Source organism: Festucalex cinctus, chromosome 13 (assembly GCF_051991245.1).
Source record: "Festucalex cinctus isolate MCC-2025b chromosome 13, RoL_Fcin_1.0, whole genome shotgun sequence".
NCBI lineage: Eukaryota > Metazoa > Chordata > Actinopteri > Syngnathiformes > Syngnathidae > Festucalex > Festucalex cinctus.
Window position 1 is genome coordinate 12,288,646 of NC_135423.1, and position 26,043 is coordinate 12,314,688.

The 26,043-nt window shown below is 39.7% G+C and overlaps 1 protein-coding gene across 7 annotated transcripts in view; it reads left to right on the forward strand.

Annotated features, from left to right (window-relative positions):
- The window catches only part of grik4 (glutamate receptor, ionotropic, kainate 4), a 301,922-nt gene that overhangs the window by 168,903 nt on the left and 106,976 nt on the right, over window positions 1–26,043 (forward strand). The window lies entirely within an intron of this gene.

Below are 26,043 nucleotides of genomic sequence, written 5' to 3' on the forward strand. Positions count from 1 at the left end.
TAAAAATCCTGATATACAACTGATTATTTAGATATACAATGATTTTATGCAACATCTTTCTTGACAGTGAAAATATTTCTCTTCCATAATTTAAGCATAGCAGCATATAAATGTCTTCTTTCTGACGCGTCTCGTGTCAAGACATGGAAGTTGAAAAGATTTATGAAACGGTCCAGTAGTAATTTTAGATTGTAGTGCAAAGCATATGTTGTGCAGTATGTGTACGAAGCTTTCCATGAACATGATTGGGATTTGGGCCCATCAATGAGTTTAGAAAAAAAAAAAAAAAGATTATCGATCTGTTCACAAGATGGACCAATATGTCTAATTATAGTAGCTTATTTAACTCATTCACTCCCAGCCATTTTCACAGAAGCAATCCCGTTCACTCCCGGCTGTTTTACTGAATTTTGACTGATTTTGCAAGGCCCACAGAATATTTTGTTCAATTGCTATAAAAGCAAATCAAAAGAAAGATTAAAGTCTCTTCTTTCATCAGGAAAAAAAAAGAAGTATGTCTCTATCTGTTTCCGTTTTGCAGCAATTAGCATTAGAAGAGAGCTAAGTTTCATCAGTTTTCACAAATCTATTTAAAATTGTAAGTAATTGAGGTTTTTCTCTAGATGGCCCTGGTTGATCGCCTTTGCTCTGCTGCCACCTGCTGGCCGTTTGTGTAATAACTACCATTTCTGCAACCGTTCTTTGCAGTTGAGAGGCTGCATCAAAGCCTTCTGTATGCTCTAGCATAATAATAATAAAAAAAAGTTTTTAAAAAAACGTATTTACACGTTATTGGGAGCAAATGAGTTCAAAGGGTTTATTTCACTGAGCCGATGAATGATGTAATTGATTAATCGGCAAAATAGATATTTATGGCTGATCAAAAAAATGTTCATAAAATCGAAAATTTCAGCTCATCTGATCTGCGTAAAGTTTGTGTTCTGTATATGGCAACGATTTGTCTTAAATGTCATGACATGCCACATACATACATGTACAGTATGCAGGCAATGTTTACCCTCTGCCGTCTGTTACGTCATGTTCTCCAAGCCATGTTTCAGTCTGTCAAGCAAGCAAACAGACAGTGACTGCCTGCTGTTCAAAGTGTCACTTGGCATTGATCGTCTGAGCTGACTGCTTTGCAAAACCCACTGTGTTAATCTTCCTGTTTAAATATTGAAGATCCACCAAAAAAAGGGACTTTTACATATTTCACTGGTGATACAGACATAGATCTGACGTAACCTCTGCAGATTGTTGCAGCTGGTCGGCGGATCGTTGCGTACTTGCTGTCTCAATGCCAGCATTGTATCGAGCAGGATAATTCTGCCCTGAAGAGTAGTTTAACGGAGGTGTGTGTACTGTGCGCGGATAGGACTAAACCTTAACGGCTGACATCATGTACCACTTCTTTCGACAGCTAGTTGAGTGAACCGACAGGGCCTGAAGGTGAATTCAAAGATTTGTTTCATGTCTGAAATTCATTGCTGAAAACGTGTAAAAATGAGAAACATAGAGTAGATAATTGGAGATATAGCCTTAAACTGTTTTTCTTGTTTTTCATGTTCCTGATTTTTTTTTTTTCCTTTTGGCATATAAAAAAGACACTTAGTCTTCTGCCACTATAAGATAACTTGAGCATCTCCTTCACATCATCTGTTATCAGCTGCAATTGCAACATGCAGTTAGCTAGCTATCAATACCTAGACCCCCAAAATGCAGCTTTCTTTTGGATAGTCCGCTGGTGTGACTGCTTTAGAGTGCCATATTGTTGGCTGTGAGTGTGCGCACGTCACGGAGAGAATGTGGAAGGTTGAAATGAAAAAATCCCATTTTTGCGCTGGTGTGACTGCTAAACGTATTGTGGAAAACCCCCCAAACGATCTGAGCCTGTAAGTACCGGTACATGTATTTTCGCGATTCAAGTACATCTGAGTAGGTATAAGAAGTGTGTGGCATTTGATTGACATCTGAGCAGGTTTGCGCACATTTAGCAGATACGCTAACAGCGTTCGAGAGTGGAGGGACTTGATTTTATTTTTTTTATGATTTGGAAGCCTATTTTATGTACTTGGCAGTTTCTTTCTCTACTCAAATTCACCATGGTTGTGTCAAATTTGCAAGACTTTCCATTTTACAGAGACTTTTTAATGTGTAGTTTAATTTACAAAAGTATGTTTCCCCCTCTGCAATGTGCTTTAGAGGAGCAGCACAGTCTTTGGATGAGCAAGCAATGTTTTAAGAGCCAATGTGAAAAAAAATGAAAAATAAAAAAAATGGATATCCCACCACACAGTCCCACATAAACCACCTTATTTAAATGACTGTCTATAGTTTGCACAATCTAAATACTAGCTGCTGGTAGGTTGTCCACCAAATTCCAGAATAATACCTCAAAACAGAAAAAAAGTGAGTTACAAACTAAATGCCAGCTTGCATTGACAAGGTTTAATCCTCCTGTCATGTGAATTGGTGTTGCCAGGTACCTCAGCTTTCCCTATTTTAGCGAGAAATGGCTGTCAAACAATATTTGTTTCATAACTTCCTTGAAATTATGAACAATTTACGACCATGAAATTATGAACAATTTACTACCACTTTGGACTGCAATAAGTTCAGTCTCAGGGTGCCTCCACACTGACGGTTTGCGTTTTAGGTTACCAAAATTGTTTCCTAATCTTTAGTCATGCTCCTCCCGTATGGATGCGCACAACACTGGAAATATTTTGTCAGAATCCACTCAACACAAATCGATAAAAAACGTCTGCGTAACTTTGTCAATCTGTTTTCATGCTTTGAAAGCGCTATATAAATAAAGTTGACTTGACTTGACTTTAGTTCTCTTTCGGTTAGCAACTGATTTACTAGTTGAATCTTTGGGCTCTACTTTCATGCTTTTCTTTAAGTATTTTTGTAGACGTGCAGGTAGAAACAAGTCCTTGTTGTTGTTTTTTTTTTAATAAAGAACTGCAAGAAGATTTCCATTTGTGCATCATGTAAAGTTGTCCACTGTGAAGTGGGCACTTGGAAGATCGCCTTACACCCCAACTTATGTGTCTGTGTGTGACAGTCACACCCCTCTGTACCGCGGCCATGGGGAGCTAAAAAAAAAATATTAAAGATGATGATAATATATTCATGAATGAAATATGATCACATCCACAACACAGAATCTCTCTGCACCTCAATCAAATGCTCCAAAATCATGTTACACTGCCTGCGCCTCAACTTAGACCTGCTTTTAGCTAGTCTAAAGATTAATCTACTTTCTGCCCCCAAATTGTTAGGTGGTCCACCGGAACTCATAGAATGTTTGCCAAAATTCTTAAAAACAGCATTCAGTAAAAAATAATTGCATTTACTACCATGGAATACATTGAGCTTTAAGTTCAAGAGTGCAAAAATATATATTTATTTTATTATTTCCATATTTATTCTTACCAAACACGTGTATGTCTAATTTTGTTTACTACAACTTATAATTTACGGTTGAGCTTAAAAAAAATAAAATAAAATAAAAAAAACTAAAAATAAATAAAAATAAAAATAATAATAATAATAATAAAAAAAAACATGCAGCAGATTCTCACCAGAAGTATGAGCCAAGATAACCTCTACAAGGTCCACCAGTGGGAGAAAAAAAGCCCTTCGTGAATGAATAAAGCATATGTGTATTAAAAATCCATCACAGTGGAAAATTGTACTGCCTATGTTTTGAGACGGTAAAACCGCAACCACGATTACCTCTGTACCCAGAATGTACAATAATTCAGAAAGTGCAGCAAATCAGGCTCATCCAACAGCATGGGAGCGAAAGCTGCCTTTGGGAAATAAACCTTTATTGAATATTTGATAGTCTGCAGCAGGCCTTGGTGAAAATGCTCTGCCGGAGATGAGAAGATTGGCTGGTGGCCTAATGTTGCATCCCAAATCAGATAGGCGCCCGATCACTTGCTTCCCCCCTTCCCAAGAAGTCCTTCGAGCTGAGCACGTTAGAGTCATGATGTCAACTAACGTAACTAAAGGTGTGACATACATCAGTAGCATAACGTATCATGTCAAATACCGGCCATCCGTAGGATGATGTTAACTACTTCTTACATATCGCAAGAAATGGGCATACGACCATGTTAAAGCTTGAGAAACATTTATTTTTATGATTAAATGACCCCTGTAATTGGCACTTATTATAGTTCTGGACTCACACATGATGTCTGCACCAAGATTATTTTAGTTAACAAAAACTAACAAAAATAATTAAAACTAAAAAAAAAAGAGGTCCATTTTACCATTAACATTTACCAAAATGTTTATTTTTTATCTTTTTTAAATCACTAACTAAATACAATAAAACGATGACTGAAATGTTATCTTATGTCTATTTAAAAAATAAATAAATAAATAAATAAAAATCAATCAATCAAACTAGCTATAATTATATTGTTTTTCTATCTGGCTGGCTGGCTGGCTAGCTAGCTAGGTGGCTGGCTGGCTAGCTAGCTAGGTGGCTGGCTGGCTGTCTGGCTAGCTAGCTAGGTGGCTGGCTGGCTGGCTGGCTAGCTAGCTAGGTGGCTGGCTGGCTGGCTAGCTAGCTAGCTAGGTGGCTGGCTGGCTGGCTGGCTAGCTGTCTAGCTAGCTAGCTAGCTAACTACGTAGCTGGCTGGCTGGCTAGGTAGTTATCTATTCTATTCTATTTATATTCTATTTATTCTATTGACTCTATCTATCCAATCTAACTATTCTATTTATTCTATCCAGTCTATCTATCTGGGGGCGGCCATTTTACCAGTTGCCGTCGACTGAAAATGACATCATAGTTGCGCAAGCAATGACCAACCATGGTTCAGCTTCAGAAAACATTTTTCTGATGAACATCCCTGGCCAGAATTTGTGTAAACACATTAAGTAAATAAATAATGAGCCTACTTACTTGAAAAATCACTGATGATTTCGTCATGGCATTTGGCTCTTGTGAATTTCTTTCAGGATTTTAAACAGATTCATTTCAACTGTGGAAAGCACCAGTGCATCAATGATTCATCTGGTGAAAGTGGACATAAAATGTGAGAGCGGTTGTCACATTCCGCACACATCATCAGTTGTTTCGCTGTTCAAGGTGAAAGCAGGTCACCCTGAACAATATTTGCTGGGGAGATTTTGTGTGTATGACCTGTTTCCACTGTGCACACTGCTAAGCTTACCCCGCGCTGCGAGAGCAAAACCACAGATGCTGTGCAATCCTGTTGTGGCTTGTGTGGAACATTTGCTGCAATATTGCGGCTGACAGACTCCACTAGATGATCAGCTCATCATCAACAGCCGCCTATCAATCTCTATCTGCCGCTGCGGATGCAACCTCCACCGTGGGACCCGAGCCCATCTGGGCCCATCTGGGTTTCATTGTAACTAATGGAGGGGCAGCTACTGTGGAGAAGGCGTCCGACTGGGCTCACCACGCCGGTGGTTTGTTTCGATCTTTAGCAGTTAGCCATGCAGACCTCAGGGTCAGGGTTTTGTGCAAGGGCAGATTTATATTGTTTAATGAGGAACATTTAGTCATGCATTAGATAAGAGTTGTGCTGCTTATCTGCAGGCTGGCAGAGTAACTGGAGTTTACGCACCATTTTGCATGGCTCAACTTGCTTCCCCGTTTTACCTTAAGAAAATTGTATTATTTAAAATTCATATTTTAAATACAGTCTGAAGGACCAGTGAGCGTGACTGCTCTTTTCAGATTTGCTTTGCTCAAACTTGAGTTTAACTCGGATTTATTATGTTTTTGAAAAACAGGAAATGTTTAAAATATTCTTTGCCAGACTATTAACGACGCTTGTATCTAACCTTCCCAAAAAACAACTAAAATGTTTGTTTTTAATAAGTAAAATAGCACTTTAAATACATTAACAAATACAGAATTATATTAATAGCATAATTAGACAAAATATAATTCAATAATGTAACACATTATTTTGCTTCATTTTAATGGCCATTGTGCTGCTTCTTCTGCTGTGTGTTAATTTGTCAACTGGGGGCAGTATAATAAAGATATAGATGTACTGTATATGGAATAAGTTTCAGCTTGTCATTAAGTCACAGTAATAGCAGCCATTCCTCACAGAGGATAAATAATATATGAATATACAAGTATTGTGACGTGCATGCGGCAGGGTGGTCGAGTGGTTAGCACGTCCGCCTCCCAGTTCTGAGAACTCCAGTTCGAGTCCAGGCTCCGGCCTTCCTGGGTGGAGTTTGCATGTTCTCCCCGTGCCTGTGTGGGTCTTCTCCGGGTACTCCGGTCTCCTCCCACATTCCAAAGATATGCATGGCAGGTTAATTGGACGCTCCGAATTGTCCCTAGGTGTGTGTGTGAGTGTGGATGGTTGTTCGTCTGTGTGCCCCACCTACTGCCCGAAGACAGCTGGGATAGGCTGCAGCACCCCCCGCGACCCTTGTGAGGAATAAGCGGTTATAAGCGGTTTCCAGGTTCTTACTGTGCCCCCCTGTAAAAGGCAGAGCTTGAGGGTTATTTTTCTCCCTCGCCTTTGCCTGTGTATTTTCTCCCCCACCCCCATCTAAGAAACTTGGGGAGCTGAATGACAACCCGCCAGCCTTCCCGTTCTGTCTCCCCCATTGCTCATTGTTTTCATGTTTCTTAGATGGATTGTGACTGAGAGAAATGCCCCTTTTAGGGATCATTAAAGTCATCTGAATATAAATTGGAATATGAGCATATTCTTCTTCTGTCGTCACGTTCTCTTAACTTCATTTTAAGACTGCGGCTTCCTCTGAAATAAGTTTGGTAAGAAAGTGGACCATAAAAAGCCAATGAAGATTTTGCCTGCTTCACTTGATGTCGGTTCAAACTGAGGTTTTGTGCATTTTTTAGGTGTGTTTTTCCCGAATGTTTTGCACTTGCAACCCCAGTGGCAATCTACTTGACCCCAGTTTTGTACATTGCTTTCATTTGTCACGGAAAGTTTAAATATGAAGATGTGATTAGATCAACTCGCTTTCTTACATTACTTGTTTTTTCAACCTAGTTTCTACTCCTGTACCATGAAATGTGTATCATCCCTGTGTCTAAGTGGAGAGAGAGCTTTTTTTTTTTTTTTCTCTGTGACTCAAATGTGTCAGAAAGTCATGAATATTAATGTCAAGTCTGATGTTCAGTGGTTGCTCGGGGCTTGCAAAGCCATCTGCTTGGAGGAGAACAGAGAGATTACACCACTACATGGTGGATGGTGGGAGGGAGGGCACTCAGGTAGGATTTAGAGGTGAGCTCGGGGTCAGGTGGGCACAGTTTCGAGTTGCGGGGGGGTCACTGGTAGAGCACAAGCCCCAGAGATAAGCAATAATGAGGTTTTTGCCTTCAAACACTCACAGGCAGATAAATACAGGCGCTGACAAATATGGCTCCTTTCTCTATAAGCAGCTGCAAATTGCTGTCGCTTATGTGAATTTAGCTTTGATGATGCCTCATTCTTTACTTTTTGGCCTTTTGATTTCTTCTTTCAATTATTTCAGAGGCTCGTGCTCTTCCCTCCACCCCCTCTGAATCTTAAAAGTTTTCTTTAAGAGGACAATCAAATTGTCTTTTCTGAGTAGGATGTTTTTGTTTTAAAAGTGTGCTAAAATCCAGGGTATTTTGCAGTCGTCATAATTTCCAAGAGCCTTCAGGAGTACGTACCCATGAAAACACATTTGTCAGCTCTCAAGCGCAACAGAGCTGAAAACGCAACATGGGCCGAATTGATCGTACGTGTGTAAAGAGTGTGGGAGACATTTTGCATTTGAAGTGGCATGATAGAAGGAGACACCGTCTATACTGAAGAGAATTTGAAAATCCTTCACCATTGTGTCTGAATAGAGCCATGTTCATAGACAGTACAGTACCTCTTACTTATTGTACTTGAAACATTAAATGAATTACTTAATTGTTGCACCAACTTATTTTGCAACAAAACTGAAACTTCAAGAACAAATAATCAAGTCTCTGCTGAGTTTTCCTCTATGACCATATGTCGGAAAAAAGACATATTTCAATATTGGTTTGTGTGTCTTTGGTCCTTTCAGTCTTTTAGCCAAACTTTTCAATTCTCACCAGAATTTGTCTACAGTTGAGCTCTACTAACTTTCCTCAATTTGGAAAGTTTCAATTAAGGGTGTACTCACTTTTGTTGCCAGAGGTTTAACTATTAAAGGGAAGTCAACCCCCCCAAAGATTCTTGACAATATGTTCTATGCAGTATGCAGCCCCACTAGTCTAAATATGGTATTTTGGTTAATATTGCGATAGTAATCTGAATGTAAATTGGAATGAGCATATGAGTTAAGCAGCAGCATCCAACAGTTTTTAACGCCTGGGCATTATCTTATTTTGAAATGACTTGGTCAAAACCATTAAAGGGATACTTTACTTATTTAGCCATTTTTGGCAGTCAAACATGAATATTTTGCCTGTAATAAATTTGCTATTTTCATTGTTTTTCATGTACAATTAGTACCTTTAACAACACATTTTGCAACTTGCTGTCGACTTAAAATGACATCACAGCTCAGCTTGTGAATGTCACATGACCAAACCTAGAAAACAGGTGAGCTGTGATTGGGTACCTGAGCCCTTGTGATCGTTGACAGCAAGTTGCAAAATGTTTTTAAAAGTACTAATTGTACGTGGAAAAATAATGAAAGTATCAAATTAATTATAGACAAAATATTAACTTTTTATTGCTATAATGGGCTAATAAGTGAAGTATCCCTTTAACGAATATCACAAGGCGACCATTTTGCCACTTGCTGTTGAGTGAAAATGACATCCCAGTTGCTCCAATCACAGCTGAGCTTCAGAAAACAGATAATCTGTGATTGGTTGTTGCCTGAGCCCTGAGCTGCTGTGATGTTATCTTACAGTCCACCTTTTCGAGTCATTATAAATCTCCCACACTTCTAAACAATTGTTAAACTTCATTAATTTAACTTTTAGCATTCAAAATGTGGAAATACCAAGCTGCTGATTTTTTTTTTTCTAATAATGTTGCTACATGTGACTCATTATTGTGAAAGATTAAGAGCAAGCTAATTACTCTGTTTGCCTATTCATAACGCGCATCACGGTGTCTTCTCAGCTTGTGTTCAGTTTATGGAGCTGTCGAAACTGATTTTCACCTGCGAGCCTTCCAGCTATTCAGCAGCTTTTTGTCACTCGATAAGTCCGAGAGCCAAGCCTGCAAATCCTGTCTGGCCTCGGAGAGCATTTACACTGCAGCTACGCTTAAATTAGAGCGTCTTCCTGCCAGGCGCCGGTCAAAAGCCCGGCCGGCGCGTGGCAGCTGCTATCGTCGTGCAGCCAGCACGCACATTCATCAGTCATTTGCTTCTCTGCTCCAGACCAACGCAAACCTGCTGCATGTTTTGTTTTTTGTTTTTTTTTAACTCTCTGGCACGAGAATGTCCAAACCATCCAGGAAGCGTACCTGCTCTCTCATGCCAAGTCAGAGACGAAGTAAATTTTTAATAGGATACTGTGATTCAGAATGTCATTGAAACTGTGTTCTGCCTGGTGGGACTAAGTGACGAAAATTGGACCAGTGTCTAATTAAAAAGGATTCAGCAACAATGCCAGGTGAAAAATAATAATGTTCCGTATAAGAGGCTTGAATTGGCACATTCTGAGAGAATGAATATAAAATGATATGGAAAACGCAATGAAAAAATGGTATTATTGGAAAACATTACATGTCTGTAATTTTCACAGTGCATGTAGTGCTGGTAGTGTTTTTGAATAAATCAATTTTTGATGCAGGCTTGTTTTGAATATTGCATATTTCCAAGAAAACATCATGTATGATGAGTCGATGACATTTGAAACACATGTAAACATGTGAAAGTCACTTTTCGTGAACTCATGACAGTGAAGAACTCGTAAAAAAATAATGAACCCTTATCTCAAAATCTCAAATTGTGAAATGATTAAACACATTATTGATTGCGTAGTCTTCTCTCACAAATGATGATAAACTATACGCTAGCTAAAGGAAACTGCCACAGGGTAATAATACACCACACAATTCCATGCAAAAGAATGACATATTAAATAAAATCATTCCACAAATCTCCCATTTTGGATTAGTTGACATTTCCTTTGGTTACACATTTCATGCTCTGTTAGACATCATGCTGTAATGTTCTTTTCTTCTTTTTATCATAGCATAGATGATTATTTCCCCCCCTTTTTTTCTTTTTGCAGTGTGGTATCAGCTACTTGCAGGAAGCTCTGCAAACATTAACAATAAAACATGATTATAAAGATTGAACGTGTATAAGAATTGATGCTCACCTGATCTCTGACATTAATTGTGCTCATCTTTTCATACCCTGTTTGTAAGATGTGTAAGCAAGAAAACATAAGTAATCTGGTAAAACATTTTCATTTTATTTTTTTTTTTAATGCAGTTTAAACTAAACTGAGCCGTTTTAGAAAAGCACAATCATTAAACTAAACAAGTACAATGATGCTTAATTTCTAGTAATGTCATGTCCAAACATGGTCAATTCATATATTTTTTTTTTCACAAATTGATATTGGTTTTTGTCCCCATGTCTGATATTTGTATGCATTATTAACCAACATCTTAAGAACACATCTATTAAGTCTTTTAGACTATCTGACTATCTGAGAAGTGTCATAAAGCTTTGCCTTTCCCTCATTCTGTGCGAGCTGTGTGGCATTTTGTCACCTCATGATATTTAAAAGTATAACTGTTTAGACAATAACAAGTGAAAATTGTTGCTTGAGTAAGCCTGTTTGTTCAAAATAGCCATCACACTTCTGTGCAGTAGGAAATGCTCAGTCACAAATGTACCGGTCAATGCCTGCAGCTTTATTTCCACATATTACACTGCTTGGTCAGCTTGTGGTTTTATTTGTTGCATTCCTCATGACTCGTAAGATGTTTGAAAAAGAGTCGCAACCACAGTCGTTGGCTTTTGTGACTGTTGTCCAATCATACCAGTACCACTTATCCTCGCCAGGCTTCCTGCATCGAAAATTAATAATGTGGCTAATTCATAGATTTCTACATGGTTACGATCTTAATTGCACAAGTAGGTGTATCTTATATTTAGGTGCACTCAATAGTCCAGAAATTTTTAGTCGAGTTTTGGCTGGTGTTGTTTTGATGAATCCTAATAAGTGTTTATTGGAATGTTAATGCTTCTGCCTGACAGCGACAAAATAAAAAATTTGCGAATGTTAAATGTAGAAACAATAAGTAACACAATACGTTATCGTTGATAGGAAACGATCATTTTTCCGATGCCAACTGGAGTGTTATTGCTTTAAATGGGAGTCCACTTCCTTCACGTGGCTTTCGCTGCATATTATTTTCTCAAGTTATTCTTATCACCTAAAAAATGTGCAAAATCCACAAAAAGCAAAAGAAAAAACTACACACCTTCCAAGTGCATGAAACCTGAGAAATGCAAATAAGTGGTTATACTGTATTAGTATCTATCTAACATGCTACTGAGTTCATTTTCATTTCTAAGCCCCCATCACGCCCCCACCCCTCAGGGGAAATTTCAGCGCACAGCTTTAATGTGTGACATTCCTTCTGTCAATATTACAAAACCCTTTGCACTTGTTGCCCTAGTTTCCACTCATTCCTCTGCTTTCGTATTGCATTAAATATTTCCAGTCAATTTTCTTCTCTGTCTAGATACATTTTTCTAATATCCGTTATTACGGCATCTACACGGGCCACGGCTCGCTGAGTTTTACTTATTGTTCTCCGGCTCCTCCCGCGCCTGCCTTGTTTATTTTATTATTTGCCCTCTGCAACCTGTCTCTGTCTCGCCCCTTTCCCTTCTTCTCGCACGAGATTGTAAATGATCAGCAGGTCAGGCATGCTTCAGGCAGCTCACGGAAAGCGGGCCATTGCAAAGGCTGCCACCCGATGTGGCTCTTCCTAATGAGTTTCCATCAGTCTCCAACTGAATCTCAACACTGGGGAAAGTATGCTGTCTGTTTTGTTCTGCTTACGGTCGCCAACCAGTTTCTCTACCCTGGAATGGGTCGTGTTATGTAGGTCCATTACACTTGACTATCATCACTATCACTTAGTAGGCCAAACAAAAATAACTAAAATAAAATATCAATCTTCCTAACGTTCATTCAAAATTTACATCTAGATAATTTGGCTGAATAATCTTATTACCTTCTATTCTAATTCAAAATACAAACACAACTACACGCTAGTGTCGTCGCGTGGCTAACCTTTTGCTGCAAAGTAGTTTTTGTTGCTATGTGTGGCCATTGGAGATGGCTAAATGCGCTAACCGACTAGCTAGCGAGCTAACTGCCAAGAGTCACAAATTGCCACCAAGAAAAGCAAGTTCATAGCACAATATTTCCACAACAACAAGAAATATCCTATATATGTTCTCTTCGGGTGCTGAAGCGGGGCTTGACCGATACATGGGGGGCTGAGGAAATATTTTAGAATATCAATTAACTCATTCACTCCCAGGACATTTTCGCTGTTGTACTGGATTTTGACTGATTTTGCAAGGCCCATAGCATAATGTGTCCTATTGCTATAAAAACATGGAACCTACCAAAAGAAAGATTAAAGTCTTTTCTTTCATCAGGAAAAAAAAAAAAAGTGTATTTCTAGCTGTTTCCATTTTGCATCAATTAGCATTAGAACATGGCTAAGTTTCATCATTATTCACAAATCTGTTTAAATTAGGGGGGAAAAGAGTTTTTGATCTCTTATACACTGCTGCCATCTGCTGGCCGTTTTTGTAATAACTACCATTGCTTCAAGCATTCTCTTCAGTTCAGAGGTTGCATCAAAGCCAAAACGTATAATTACATCTTTGGGAGCATGGTAATATTTAAAATAGAACGTATTTATACGTTTTTGGGAGTAAATGAGTTAAAATGCTGTTGGGGCTCAAGTGGGACTACGTAGAATTCTGACGGGGCTACAGCACCCCCTAGCCCCAGTGCAGCGCAAGAACATAACAAATATGTGGTCACTCCAAGGTTAAGGTGCGTAATCACTTAATTTAATTAAATTTAGATTACTGCATTGCAACAATAAGTAATAGTTTGCCATTAATGCATAGCTGTCAACACTGGTAATTGAGCATAACAAACCCCATTTAACCTTCTATGGTGTCCAACCTAAACCATGCTCCTTTGACAGTTGAGATAATATTAGTTAGAAATATTAATCAGGTGGCCGTGATCTGAATAGTCACAGTGCAGCAACACAAAAGTGCAGGTGTAAAAACTATGCTTAAGGTTGTGCGGATTGCAAAGTCAAAGCTGTAACTTGCTTATTAATGATGGTGAGGTGCCTGCTTAAACTCAATAGACACTGAGGCAGATAATAAGCTTGCTGTGATGTCATACATTCCAATTATACGTTACAGCCCACAGTTAAGCACAATTCTTTGGAATTCTTGTATACAGTACTCACTTTAGGTCATTGTGACTGTGAATCATTACCTTCCAATAAATGTTTCCAAATGATTCCAAAATCGATCTCTGTCCAATAAAATGAGTCCTGCAGCATTCTGGTGGCCAATTGAGTTAATTGTTAAAATGTGACATATAACAAATTTTTCTTTTTCTTTTTTTAATTGCATGCTTTTACAAGATGGTCTCATTATGTTAAAAAACAAGTCTAAGTCTTTGACAATCTACCATTCTCATCGGACTGAGAATACGCTCAAAGACTTTACTGCGGTATAATTTAATATATACTGTATGGTTGGAATGGTGGATGATGATAATAATCTTGAGTTTAATGTATTAAATAGTCAGTTCAATTTAAATGAGTAATACTTCTTAAGAGCAAAAAGTAGCGACTGCAGACTGTTCCTCACATTCAACTTTTTCCCTGGAGCTGTCGCCAGTCTCCTCAGATGTCTTTATTCAGCCACTAGGGCGATATCCATCCACCTACTCACTACATTTTTTACACCACTCTCCAATAAGACTCCATAAGAGGTTATGGAAGAGGTTCAGTATATGCAGAAAGTGCTTTGCCGGTGTCCTCGCACAACCTGCTGCCCTTTAAAACTGTTGAATGTAAAGCTGCCAATGAATATATAGGCCCTTTATGAGTATTCACTGGTCATTTCTGTAAATCATTTAGCGATATCTATATTGCATACCGGAGTAGCACTCAATTTAGTGTTGAGGCAGTAGATACGTCCATATGCACTGATGCCAGATGGAGTTAGTTTAAAAAGTCAGGTTAAAACGTACACCGAGTCTCCCTGCCCAATAAATGGAGTCATGTGTTCCATTTATGTAGGCAATTTAACGTGCCATGAGTATGAAGCAATTTGACTCTAGAAGGCAGCTATAAAATAGTTTGAACAATAAAGTGATTGGAGGATCGTTGTCATGGCAACTGCTAACATTGGCCTTAGTGAAGTTTGAAGGAATTATGAACAGCTCAAAATGCATCCCAGTTTTAAAAGCTCTGCAAACTTGCACCTAACTTTTCTTACATCCATGTACCACCGATTTTACCTGTCGGGAATTACAATGGAACGGCCTGGACCTCAGATATGGTTTTAGTGCGAGTGTAACCAATAATATGACTTTTTAAAGTAATATGTATCCATCCATCCATTTTCTTGACCGCTTATTCCTCACAAGGGTCGCGGGGGGTGCTGGCGCCTATCTCAGTTGGCTCTGGGCAGTAGGCAGGGGACACCCTGGACTAGTTGCCTGCCAATCGCAGGGCGCACAGAGACGAACAACCATCCACACTCACACGCACAACAAGGGACAATTCAGAGCGGCAAGTAATATGTAGTGATTGTATAAATATTTAAGTGAATAGACTGCTTATTTCAAGATATGAAATTGTAATTGTATTGACTTACTGTGAAAAAACACAAATCAAAGTCAGTTGGATGTGCATTCAAAAAAGTTAGGTTAAAAACAAATTATGTTCAGCTGTCACAGTACATTTTAGCTTCATCCCGTAATTTCAACCAAAACCTGAATATCCCAAGTATAGTTTTTGTGAGTGGTGTTTTATTTTTTTTTTCCTCACTGTGTATTGCACAAAATAGACTGTTAATGAAGAATGCGGTTGTGAAGATTGTGCTGTTTAAATGCAAAAATGCAGCTGCGTTCCCTTTTTACCTGATCACAATTAGAGAAGCACATCTGTTGTCGGCTGCACCTCCAGTGCACCATTTTTATTTTTTAAACTTTACAGAAGAATGGAACTGCCAATGTGGAGTAAACATTTCTGACTGGTGAGTAGGTTCAAAAATATTTTCAATTACTCGCAAATATTTATATTATATAGATACTCGCAAGTGCATTCGAGCACACCCGCTAATACGTTTGAATGTACTTGTAGACTAAATCCTACAAACATACCATATTTTCCCATAATGCAACAGGTTATTACTTGAGCATGTGTGAGTGAAAAAAAGCATTTTTAACCGTTTGGCCCACATTATACCAATATGTCTGACAAATAAATGATTGTGAAACTTTTTCATTTGTGTCTTCATCATGTTATTATACTGCCCCCGGTGGCCAAGTTACACGCACCGAAAGCATGAATTCATCATGATGCATAATTGCTTTATTTTTAGTATATTTAATTTCTATTACTATATGTTAAGGAAATGTAGTATATATTTTTTAATTTAATAAAAACACATTAGAATTCTTTTTGTTTGTTTTCTTTTGGGTGGCAACCACTTATAGTTGCAAACAACTATTCGTCATTCAGAGACTGTCCCAGAATCGAATATTTCCTATTCACTCCCAGAAATGTCACCACGTGTACAAGCAAACAGCAGAGCATTTCTTGCTAGCTCATCGTACAAAGACATCAGGAAAAAGGGCATAAGAGTGAGGAACGGACTCCAGGAGGAAATGAACTTTTTTTCTCGCTGAACCGTCTGATCAATGAGATAGAGATCTCGTGGTCAATGTTCCACTTTCCTAAAAGGCACCATGGGAGCCGCAGCACACTTCATCTTCATCACTAGGCTGGTTCTTCCACGGCTACTGGGACCTGAAGCAAGCTCATTACTACCACAAATTGAGATCTCACTGTCGGGACTGACACCAAGATGAGTTGGTTGCTATGGCGTCGTTGCTACAGTCGTTCTGTGCCTTTCTTTCTCTTCTATTAGATATGTTTTATAGTCTGAATTTCAACAGCTGATCATGTAAATCTCTCATAAAGTGTTTAATGTGAAAGGGGTTCAGGGAGGTCTACCACATGCAAACTCATTTCCTGCCGCGGAACCATCCCCATCAACTTAATAAGCCTCACACGTAATGGGCAGTGGCCAACAAAATAGCCATGCACTTTTTCAATTTGCTATAGATTACACTGTCAAATAGGGCTCCATTTCTGTCCCTCAAGACACAACTCTACACCAACTTAAACTGAGCCACAATATGGCATGTTCCAAGCTACAAAAATTAAACTGTTAATGGTATGCAATTCCATATGGTTTAGATCGGTTTCTGTTTTCCTACTTATTTAATCTGTAAAGATTTGTTTCCTCACTGGTTCAGGTTATTTTCACTTGGAAAAAAAAAAGTCCAAGAAAAACAAAATGTGTTACAACAAACCATGTGTGGCGCTTTCTCGTATTTAACGGTGAAAAAGGTTGTGTGTAGATAAGTCAAACAGAAGTACTTAAAGCAACGATGTTCGACAACTGTACTTTAAGCTCTCTAAACTGAAGACATTTAGGAAGTCAACAGGGTAAAAGGTTTCCTGGCTACTGCTTTTTATTACTATGAATGCCTTTTTTCTAACAACCCCCACCCCCCCATTTGTGGCAATGGTATCATGGTCAGGTCATGTTCTCATCACAAGTAGACTGCGCTAGATCTCATTTGGCACTGTACCGATGGGCTTTTTGCACAAATCCATGGCTTCCTGAACTCAACACCATTCCTTCATTTCCTGTCTTTCATGAGTGGACAAGCTGATTAACTCTTTTACTGCCACACGTTATTAAAAAAATAAATAAAAAAAATAAATAAAAAAAACCTAATATGACAAAGGCTTTAATCATTTACTTCATCATTGAAAACGTTTTATTTCATCAGATTTTGTCATGTTTCATTGTAATTTCATACACATTGAGCCCATTAAAAAGAGATGCAATGCTGCCATGTGCTGGCCATAGTGTTTTTGATTCCACAACTCATTGACCAGGCATTGCGCCCTGCACTTAGATGGTGAACTGCCCATTGATTAAAAAACCCAAAACGTAGTTGACGTCATTTAACGTGTATGGCGGCATACATCATGATTTTACTAATCGTTATTAAACGTTTTTGGCGGCGAAAGAGTAACTACGACGACATTGGCCAGACACACCTGGATTAATCAGTTTGTCCACTCATGAAAGACAGGAAACAAAGGTGTGGAATTCAGTTCAGGAAGTAGTTGAGCTGTGCAAAGTGCCCATTCTCACCAGTGGAGAGTCAAGTCCACTAGGCATATCGGAGAAGTCAGCCCATTTTTTTTTTTTTTTTTTAAACAATAACATGTTCTATGCAGTCTAAATATGATATTCTGGTTAATATTACGTTAGTGGAATATGAGTTGAGAAGCAACATCCAGCCATTTTTTTTTTATATATCCATCTAAGGGGGCAGTCATTTTGCCACTTGCAGTCGACTGAAGATGACATAATTGTTGCTCAGCTTTCAGTTAACCAATCACAGTGCATCTTCAGAATACAAGTGAGCTGCGATTGGTAGTTGCCTGAGCTCTGAGCAACAGTGATGTCATCTTCAGTCTACAGCAAGTGGCAAAATGGCCGCCCCTAAGATGGATGAAAAATTGATGAATTTTGCTTATAACTTAAAATCCACAAATGTAACATTAATAAAAATGCCATAGTTAGGCTAGTGAGATCACATATAACATTATTGTCATGAAATATTGAACATTGACACTCCCTGCATGGTAACTGGTCATCCCCAACTCCAGTGCCTGTCTCTCAATAGGTTGGGCCACATAAAAGGCACATCCAACATGTCGATATAACCGTGTATAGTAAGTACATCCATTTCAAAATTCGCCATTCTATTCAGGTCAAGGGTGAACTAGAGTCTATCCCAGGTGATTTTCGAACAAAAGTTGGACTTTACCCTGGACTGATTGCTAATTGGTTGGCAGGGCACTTATCTTGTTTTCATACCAGATTCAATATAGTGTTTGTATTTATTAAAAACATGAAAGAAATAGTGGTGGTTTATACTGTTTGGAGCATTTCAGTTCATTTCAATGTGGAAAATTGATTTAGGCTGAATGACAGCAGACCATTTGGCGACAAGCGTTTCAAGGGCAGGTCCCTTTCATCATCCAAGCCTGTGTTGTGTGCTAATTGATAGCCAGGACTTTGCGACATGTGTACTGTAAACAACACCCTTCAAACATCGCCGCCAAACTGTGTGAACGTTCCCGCAGCCGCGCCTGACATGTTTGATGACCCATAAAAAGTGTTGTGATGAAGAGGTTTAGCTCTCCTGCCACGTGGGGGTTCAAACCAACAGATGTACTTCCACATTATGGCTCTGATCTCCATATGGCTGCCTCACCTACTCGCACTGCCTCTGCAGCGGGCTCCACTTGGGTTCACAGCAGACAGGTAGCAGAAAGGATTACACACTCGACTGCATAGCAGAGAAATAACTCCAGCTCAGTAGTTTGTGATTCCCGGCCAAATTTGAATGTACTTTTATTTGAATATGAGCAGAAATGTTCTGCTGAAAAGCAGTTACTAGCATGAGTTGAGCTCGGATAGCACTCGGTGGGGCACAGACATCTGCCAAGGCTGAACAATTCTCAACATGCCAATCTGTCTGACTGCAACGACTTCGGCATCTGAAGGTGCGGCACCATCTGTTGGGTCTGATCACTAGCATCTTCAGACCCCAATGGAAGTGGACTGTAACTGATACGTCCTATTAAGGCCTAGATACACCAATGCGACGTCAGCCAAATGTGACCTACGCCTTATCCCTCAGCACGTCGCGTAGAAAAATGACGTAAATACATACCGCACCGACTCTATTACGTACATGCACATGCGCCAGAAGTAATTCCCCTCCATACCATCGGCGGCAGTAGTCACTTTATTCCTAAAGGCAACCGGAAACCTCTTTGCGGGGGCGGGATATAAAAACGTAAACGATGCATACCGGTTACTTTTTCTCTCACAATATCCTCCCACGTGAATCAAACCCTTCGGCTTGTTGCACAGTATCGTATATAAAAGTAAATCCTACTTGCTATATCTAGTCGCGTCCCCACGTCATGCCATTGTTTGGCTTTCATACCTTTGTCGGCAATCCTTTTAACGGTAATATCATACAATGCCGGTCTTTCTTGAACCAGAGACAAAGTCATCTTCCCGATAGTCTGTCCAGACAGACATTGTACGTTCAAATGCAGAGGGTACAGCAGGGTGGTACGCAAAATGAGACAAAAAAAAAAAAGAGGTCAAGGCTTTCCATCAGTACGTTTTATCAGCGTTCGTCGCTTCCTCTTCTTGCCCCGTGCGCTGATTCGCTAGCCAACAGCCAATCACAGTGATCAAATGCCCCGATGCTGATTCAACATGTCGAATTTGCTGGAAACGCTCCCCGACGTATTTCAACTCGATCCGACTTTACGACAGTAATTTCTACACTGATCAGACTGCGCATGCCGTCAGCCCAACGCTGTCCGACTTTAGATACTGTCAGGTATACCGGTAGTTGTTTTCACCCCTTTTTTAGAGGTTTCACATCCACATTGACTGGCCTACTGTGCCGCCATGGCAATCTCAGCCTGTCACGTTTGCCCATCCCATCCCCTGTGTTGTCTCACCAGCATCCCTTTTCGGACACGGTGTAAACAATAGCTCTAAGTCTCATTGTTGGCGATAATTAAGTCGGTGGACATTACATCACCGGCTCGGCAATCTAAGGATTCCAGCTTTCTTTTAGGTCACGCAAGCAAATCTGAACGTAATGTTGTCAATAATGAATGTAAGCATATTGTAATTGGGTTGACACGTGTTTGCCGCTGAACAAAAGGTGCATCCTCTTCCCTGCTGCTAGATTGTGTTTGTTCGCTCCTGTGAGAACGTCCTCATTAAACGCCTGTCAAGCCGCGGTCTGCAGACCTGCCATTTCTTCTGTCACACTCCCGGGAACACACACGTGTACTGTATATACAAATCCGCGGTAGAGTGAGCAGACACGCACAACCTTGCACGAATCTTCAACACTCGCATCGTCTCTGACTTGGCTGGTAGAAGACAGGACAATCCTCAAGTTACGCTTGAGGATAGCTGGGAAATTGTCGCCCCTAATGCAAACTCGTTACAGAGGAACATGATATCAAAATGGTCAAATGATTAATTATATTTTCAATCTTGCTAAACAAGATGCCAGCCAAAGTTCAAAACAATAAGAGGATAAACTTAAAACAGCCAAATTGTCACGATGTTATAATACTTAATAAATACAATGGAAACAACATTGACTCAGTAAATATGAATTCACTGCCAAAGGATGGTCGTTTTCAGTGTTTGATGTCTGCCAAAAAATATAAGGCGGCACAGGAAAACTTTGATAACACAAGAACGTATATTTCTTTATATGTTTATTTTGTAACCAAATACTACAACTTACTGAAGGCTGACACACACTTGAATGTGATTGGCTGATTATGTCCAACTGTTGGTTTCAGGTTCGTGTGCAAATTTTGGTCCTGCGAACTACTGTAACTGTTTTTTTGTTTGTTTGTTTTTAATTTTGCCCTATTATCCTTTTATGTTATCTATCCATCCATTTTCTTGACCGCTTATTCCTCACAAGGGTCGCGGGGGGTGCTGGAGCCTATCTCAGTTGGCTTTGGGCAGTAGGCGGGGGACACCCTGGACCGGTTGCCAGCCAATCGCAAGGCACACAGAGACGAACACGCATCCACGCACACAAGCACACCTAGGGACAATTCGGAGCGCCCAATTAACCTGCCGTGCATGTCGTTGGAATGCGGGAGGAGACTGGAGTGCCCTTTATATCGTGCACTTGAAAAATGTTATGTATTGGGTATATTTTAGACACACTCACCTACATCCATTCATTTAGTGTATTGAACAAAAACATCCACACTCCACTCACTTTGACTTAAGGGCTATTATTGTCTGTGTTATAGCCGAACAAAAGTATTTCTATGACAGATCAGCGTTCCTGCCAAGCTTTCACTGGGAGCTAAAGTACATCATGTCCTTGACATTTATGTTGTCTGTGGTCTGCACAAAAATAAATAAATGTAACAAATTGACACTGCAAATTGTCCAATTTTACACCATTGTGGGATGTCTATATTTCCCTTTTTTTTTTAGTTTTTCTCGCCAGAATCTAACTCTTGGTCATTCCCGTATCGCATTCCAGTTGAAGGCTTCATGTCTCGGCTTTCCCACCTCTTTGACTTGTACTCTGTCTTCGTCTCATCATCCTCCAGTCAGCTCGCTGACAAACATCTGTCTTTCAGCAGCAGTCAACACGACACTTCTTTAGAGAAATGCCACCAGAAACCGATGGCTACCTTTGGGTCTTAATGTTCCTCCACACAATTTTCAGATGCAATTAAGCCTACTCCCATGGCAAAACTGACTCTGAGCAGATGCTTAAATAATAATATAATGCACTTCAATTTATTTTGAAACAGCAAATGTTTACTTAGGGATATTTGTTTTATGCGTAACTGAAAATATGTGATCACTATTTTCAAGCAGCAAATTAAACACCTTAAAAACAGGGTGAGGGTGCAGGAAAATATTAGATTCATTTACTTTCATGAGATGAAAATATAACCATATATATTCATATTAAAAAAGTAATAAGACAAAATGCAGTCTTGAAATAAGTCGAAAAAATAACGGACCTCAAGTTCTTGTATCCCCACATTCCATTTTGTATTGACTTTTTTTCCCATTTATTTTTACAATAATTTGCCCCAGAGGTCAAAATTCAAAAACCTGTATTAACTGGCAAAAAAAATAATTTAAGCATTGTCATGCAAGTTTAATAGAAGTAAACCAGTCTAATAGTAAGATGTTCTAAACAATAAAACACTCGATAAACCATCGTAACTATAATGACAAATAAAGGATAATTGTGCCATGTTACTGATGCACATCACTTAGTTATTTTACTTCAACTTGTCATATAGTGTAAGGTAAAAGATTACAGATATACTTTGCCTTTTGATTTTGAGTGAGACATGTCTCCATTTTGGGCGGCACGTTGATTGAGTGGTTAGCACGTCCGCCTCCCAGCACTGAGTCCTCAAGTTCGATTCCAGGCTCCGGCCTTCCTGGGTGGAGTTTGCATGTTCTCCCTGTGCCTGCATGGGTCTTCTCCGGGTACTCCCACATTCCAAAAGACATGCATGGCAGGTTCATTGGGCGCTCCGAATTGTACCTAGGTGTGCTTGTGTGTATGGATGGTTGTTCGTCTCTGTCTGCCCTGCGATTGGCTGGCAACCAGTCCAGGGTGTACCCCGTCTGCCCATAGCCAGATGGGATAGGCTCCAGCACCCCCCACAACCCTTGTGAGGAGCAAGTGGTTCAGAAAATGGATGGATGGATCTCACATCCAATGATGTCTGGTGCGGTGTAGGAGGGTTAATAGATATTTTCTAGTGGCAAATTGTTTACTATTACATCTGTGAAAACCAGCTGGTAGGGGGTATCAAGCATACAGCAAGGGAACGGCGCAGATACATGTATCACACAAAATACTTACGGCCTTTACCATATATTGACAGGCTGAAATGTTTCCCATTGATAAAGGTTTATCAAATGAGTCATAAAGGAATCCCTACCTTGAGGAAAAAGTAACTCATTTACTCTACTTTATCACCATTACATGCTTCTTTGCAATACAAACGGAAGCTTCTTGTCTTAAAAACATTCCCCCCCCCCCGCAGGCATGCGTGGGGAAGATTTCCCTGTTTTTACTGTTCAGATTAATCGACCAGTACGGGTGAATTATACGAGCTGTTGGTTGCAGATAAGAAGTGTGGCAGGTGCCTCAAATGTGGTTGACAACTTGCTGTTCTTCATGCGGTACATTGATTTTCTGTCTACGGAGCACCTCTGAGTCAAAACATTGCACGGCTGCTGTTTGGTAATCAATTCATAGTATTGCTCTGATTGATAACATGAAGGGGCGATATGTTACAATAGTAGACTGAATTTTCTACATCAATGCATATTAAAGTTGTAAGGTGTTTACAGGATTAATGTACTGTAGTGTGTTTTTACGTTGAGCTTTATCGGTCAACTTTGCGCTCATTTTGTCAATTAATTTTCATATTTGAAATACTATCTTAATAGCAATCGATTATATATCCTTGAATGTGCAGAACTTCTGTTTCCGTGCTGATATATTGAGTGTGGATCGTCAATTTCTTATGTTTGACGTCATTTTACTTAGCCTGTGATTTGGATGGTTTAAAACCTGATTGTTTATTTTTACATCTATCCAGTTTTTTATGGCGTTTATCACGGGTGAGCCAGAGCCTATCCCAGCTGGTTTTGTTGGCTGCAAGCCAATCATAGTGATTGATATTTTGGGGTAGTTCTTAAAATGCTCTTGCTTCAACCAACACCCTTTTGGTTTAAATTGCAAATTTGAGCAATGAACCAAATAAGAACTTCCTCTGTTATTTCCTGAGAGTAGAGACAGCACATCAGCTGGATCCATTTCCCTCAATTGCTTCGAGACACAATTTATCAACAATCAATTCTAAGCAATTGACCAAATTCTTAATGACCAATTAATCATTTTGCTGTCCATGCCCAAAAGGAAGTAGCTTTTTCAATTACAAATGTAATACCGGGGCAAAATTCTAAGAAGTGCAACAAGTAACCAGTGGAATATAAATGGAACAGGCGGGGTATAGAGAAACAAGAGAAAAAGAGGTTGAACTTAGAAAATTGAAGTACGAAATCAGACAAATCCAATAGGAACAATCAAAGATACTCCCAAAGTGGCGCTCAGTTCCCCTGTGTGCTGTTCAACTATTATCCAGGTTTAAGGCTCCTTATTACCCAGGTTTGAGTGTTCCATCGGGGGCTGTCACTACTGGCTGCACCTCCATCCATCCAGACACCAAGGGACTCCATTACACAACAATGGGCAAGGATTGAAAACCAATCACGGGAATATGTGGACGAGGAGGAAGGCAATGTATGGCTGTTGAGGAGAGCACAGACAGGCAATCTGCCGTGATGAAGAGGCTCCTTTCCCTGTTACTCTTCTCAGACCCAGCATGTCCTCCAGTATCCCCTTCAAGCCCCACTGGGCTCCACCCTAATGCCTGGCCAGCTGACTGACCCAACACCTGCTACTCGATCTCACCCCATTTCCCAGTCAGGCCTTCACCGTCAACCGTGGTCGTTACTATCTCGTCACATCGTTGAGGCAGATACTTATTCAATATTAAATGGATGAAACCTGAGTTTGACAATCTCCGTTTTTACTTCCTGGTAGGTTGCTATGTCAGCACTTCCAAATATGGGCATGCTGGCAACCGGTAATCTTGCGTTCCCGTCCGAGGCAAGGGGAGTTTATTTCACACACAAGGCAACTTGATGTGCTTTACACAAGCAAAGGCACACCACCTACAAGCATCAACAAACACCATTCAGTGCAGTGTGAAAAGGGCTGCAGAAGCACATTTGCGCGGAGAATTCCCGATTGTGCGACCTGAGAGGCGTTTAACGTTAGAGGTTCTTCTTCACGCATCTGCAGTAGAAATGAGCCTGTGCTGGAAACACCTTTAAACAATTGAGGTTGTTTGGATTTAATTACAGGCTGTAAGGGAATACACATATTTATAATGCTTCAGCAAATCAACACTGTGAGAACAAGGGTAATCAATCTGAAGATTGCATGCCCAACTAAAGTGGACAGGAGAAGTGTATTTATTGATTCTCTGAGGGCTTGGCTGACTTTTCTTTTCTTACCCTCTGTGTCTAATTTTTGATGATACGGGAAACACTGTAATGTTTTTCTACTAATTAATGATATCACACTCTCTAGTACTCCTAATGAAGCCAGGAATTGAGCCAGGCTTGTGGACACAATTAGCAATCACAAAATGTGCTGTATTAAAAAATAATATCTCAGCACAAAGATAAGCCATCCTAATTTTCTCATAGTAAAGTGAATGATGCTAGTTCGGTAAAAGAGTTACAAATGTTTCATCATTGTTGAGTTCCAAAACGTCCCTTGTTATACAGTAGCTATAAAATTAGGGCTGGGCACTTTTTTGTTTTTTGTTTTTTTTGTCCCGGACTTGACTTGGACTCCCTGGCATTTGACTCGGACTTGTCTTGGACTCAGCGATTGGACTCGACCACATCCAACTTTGTTCTTATTCCTTATTCCTGACAATGCCCTTCATGAAGGGAAACTTGAATTAAAGTTTTTCAGACTATCAAAACAGACCGGCATTGACATTACTCGCCCGGTAACCATGGCTACCGGACAGCAAGCCATCTGACTGGCTAACCTGACCGCGAGCGACTTGACTCCATGTAATGCCAAAACCTGGTAAGAAAACATCACTATTAAGCCATTCTTATTCCATGTAGCAATAGCATATGTAAACAAAAAAGATATAGGCTAAAAAGTACAAGTTTCTAATTGCTCTGCTGATGGGTATTTACAGAAATTTAGTGACCACAATATTTTCAGGTGTCCACTCAGATTTAATACATTAATCATCAGAAATCCTACTCTAAAATAGCCAACTTAATTTAACTTTGTAAATTTAACTGAATGTGTGATTTCAATGGCTTACTCGCCTGTAAACTCAGCCTGATATTTTTTGTCAACAGAGGGTTCACCCCAACAGAATGAATGTTTTTGTCTGTCTGATTACATTTTTTAAAAATAAATCAGACATGTTCAAGCAGTTACTCAGTACTTGAATATTCTTTTTAGCGAAT